The sequence below is a fragment of the Tupaia chinensis genome, unplaced genomic scaffold (genome assembly GCF_000334495.1).
Source record: "Tupaia chinensis unplaced genomic scaffold, TupChi_1.0 Scaffold143247_2, whole genome shotgun sequence".
NCBI classification, from domain to species: domain Eukaryota; kingdom Metazoa; phylum Chordata; class Mammalia; order Scandentia; family Tupaiidae; genus Tupaia; species Tupaia belangeri.
The window spans coordinates 1,668,978-1,672,375 of NW_006203092.1; the positions used below are offsets into that span (position 1 = coordinate 1,668,978).

The window sequence follows — 3,398 nt, forward strand, 5'->3', positions numbered from 1 at the left end:
TGTGGATTTGGGGCACTACAGGGACATGCTGTCCAAGTTGCCTCTCACATGGTTCTGGGGACTTGTTCGCTTTCTCATTTTAGCCTGCAGGAGGGTCTCTGTTTTACATATCTCCTGAAGATTTTCATTGTCAGCTTCCTCCACCCACTTCTGCAGCAGAGGCTGAAGCTTGTGCATATTCTTGAAACTGAGTGGAAGAGCCTCAGAATTGCAGATAGTCATTTGGCTGAACACATTCCAAAAGAGAACCATCAGGGTAAGTCCCACATCAGCCTGGGTATATCCTAGGGTGGTTCATTTCTTCTTCAGAAGTTTTGCACATTGCTCAAGTTTTTTCTGCAGAACTTTGATGTCCTGGGACTCCTCAGGGTTTTGCTTCAGTTTTTCCTTCTTTGGTTTCACATCACCAGGAGGAGCTGTGCCCGTCTCTAGGGAGTCCTCCTCACAATTGCTCTCCACTCCAGTTATCACCTCACCCTCAGATTGAGAAGTCTCCAGGTCACTTTAGGGCACCAGTCCCATTCCAACTAGAGGACTACAGTGCATATCTCTCTGCAGAACCCATGGGGTTAGAGATGGGGAGCCCAGAGGAATCCGCCATGTCTCTGAGCTTGCCCAACACCCAGCTGATTCCTAGACCCTAAGAGGCCCTTGAAGTTTAGCCAGGTCTGATGGTCAACCCACCCCAGCTCTGGATCTCCTGGCCCAACACCTCCACCTTCTGGCAGAAGTGACCAGTCATGGGGATTGAAGGTACCGTACCTAAGGGAAAGGGGAGCCTGAAGTAATGAGGGCTCACCAAGAGACTGCTCAACACCTGACTTATTATTATTGATATGTATGAACTTATTCTGACCATTCTGTTAGTTATTTTCTTAGTTGTTTTATGTTTTCTTATTTTTATTTCTTTATTTTACTGATGTAATTGTCCCTTAAGGAGTTCTAGAAGAACTAGTCCAGTGTTGGTCAGTTCTTGAACCTTTTGTTTATCTAGGAATTATTTTTATTTCTCCTTCCAATTTAAGGATTATCTAGCTAGGTATAATATTCTTGACTGAAATGATTTTTCTTCCAGAATTTTGAGTATGTCTTTCTATTTCTTCCTTACTTGCATGGTTGCTACTGAAAGGTGTGATAGAGATATCCTTTATAAGTAACTTGACGCTTCCCCTATTTTTAGAATATTATCTTTGTCTTTAAATGTTGCCATTTGGGTGATGATATGCCATGAAAAACATCTTCTGATGTTAATACTGTTTGGCGTCCTTTGTATTTCCTGTATCCTTATTTGTTATTAGATTTGGAAAGTGTTCAAATAGTAGTTCATGAAGAGATTTTCTATGCCATTTCTTCAAATTTTGAAATACCCATTATGTGGCTAGTCAGCTTCTACAGTTTCCCATATGTTATTCTATGCCCCCCCCCCCTTAAGGTGCATACACTCACTGGGTAGAGACGAAGGGAAGGAAAGTGAGAAATCACCTCCCTGCAGGATGGCCATACTATAATCCTTTGTCTTTCATTCTCCTTGTGGGATTTTGGACATGTATACACACACAGCATGATTTTGAAGCCACTAGGTCTGGGACTTGAACCATGATCAACCATGTGGAAATCCAGTGTCTTAACTACCATGCTACCAGCTGGCCCCTGTTGTCCTATTTTTTTTTTCTAAGAGATTTTTGCTATAGGGCATATGTGCTTGCCAGAGAGACAGAAAGCAGGAAATCACACACATATTCCTGCCCCACCCCAGGAGGGATGACCATGCCACAATCCCTTCTCCTCCACTCTCATCTTGTGATTTTGGACACATACATACATATACCTTGCATGAGTTTTTATCCCTCCGAGTCTGTAACTGATCCACAGTTGACTACATGGGAGTCCAGTGATGTAACCATTATGCCATCTGCTGGTCCCAGTCATTTTAATTTTTAATGATTATTTATTATTTATTTATTTTTTTACTCTTTTTGTTGACTTGGACTAAATGGGAGATTTATTCTTCAATTTCAGAAATTCTTTTTCTTTATAATCTAAATGTTGTTAATACTAATGAGAGAGAGATTTATTTCCTGTATTGTGCCCTTCATCTCCAGAAATTCTGTTTGATTTCTTTTTAGGGTGTCTATCTCTATTATATAGAGCTCCTCTTTTGTGTAGTGAATCATTTTCTCATTTTCTGGAATTGATTGTTTTCTCATGCATCTCACTGAGTTTTGTTATAGTCAATATTCTTAATTCATTTTCTGATATTTTAGTGTCCTGTATGTTGTTGGTGAGGAGTTACTGTGTTTCTTTGGGAAGAGATATCTCCTTTTTTCATAACTCTTTTGTCTCTGTAGTAGTTTTCTGGCATCTGGTGGAAAACTTACTTCTTCCTGATTTATGGAGTAGATTCTATAATACTCAGGGGGCTGATCAACCCTCAGAATACAGGCAAGGCCCTGAGATGAGCAATACAGGAGTGGTCAGAAACCAGTTTTGCCTTTCACATACAAGCCAGGCTTGTGTTCTTGCCTATATTTTCTTGGAGTAGGTACCTGTTCTTGCCTGTGTTTCTGGGAGCAGGTCTGCTCACCAAACCTAAATGTGGCCCTGGGAAGTTTATCCAGGATAGAGGCAAGCTGGTCTGTGAGACCCAAAGAGCAGGTTCTATGTGACGTGCGTGAATTGCCTGGGATAAGACCATACTCAATGCCCAGATGTGACTGTGAAAGTGATCTGGGAATGTAGAGGCAGGTCCAGTCTGTGTGGCTCAGAGTCTGGTGAGCCTGCTTGCCATTTCCAGTGGCAAGTCAGCCCCCAAGACCCAGACATGGCTCTGGTAAAGGTGACATAGGAAGAGCTGATAGTCAGCTATGTCTTTCTGTTCTAAACAGGACTATGTAACTACCTGTACTTTCTAGGGGTGGGTCAGTTATTCAGACCAAAATGCAGTCCTGGCAAAGTAGTCCTGGACAGGCCAGAGGCTAGCTATGACTTTCAGACACAAGCAGAGATTACGAACCTGCCTGCAAATTTCTGGGGTGAAGCAGCTTGCCAAACCCAAATGTGGCCCTGGCAAGTTCATCAGTAGGGGCGAGAGGCAAGCCTATCTGTGAGACCCAAGAAGCAAGTCCTATGCAACCAGCATGGAACACTCAGAGGTGAGGTGTTTGAGAACCAAACAAATGGCCAAAATGTGGCCCATGAAGGCCATCAGGCAAAGGAGGAGGCAGGCCTAGTCTGTTTGACCCACAGAGTCTGTTAGACTTGTCTGTCCTTTTTATATCTAGGTCAGCCCCCAAGACCCAGAGATGGCCCTGGCAAAGGTGGTCTAGAAGGGGCCAGAAGCCAGCCAAACCTTTCAGATTCAAGCAGGACTTGTGTACCTGCCTATAATTTCCAAGGAT

The 3,398-nt window shown here is 43.1% G+C and overlaps 1 pseudogene; it reads right to left on the bottom strand.

Annotated features, from left to right (window-relative positions):
• Window positions 1-202: 202 nt before the first annotated feature.
• LOC114005185 (uncharacterized) overlaps window positions 203-3,398 on the bottom strand; it is a 22,202-nt pseudogene continuing 19,006 nt past the window's right edge.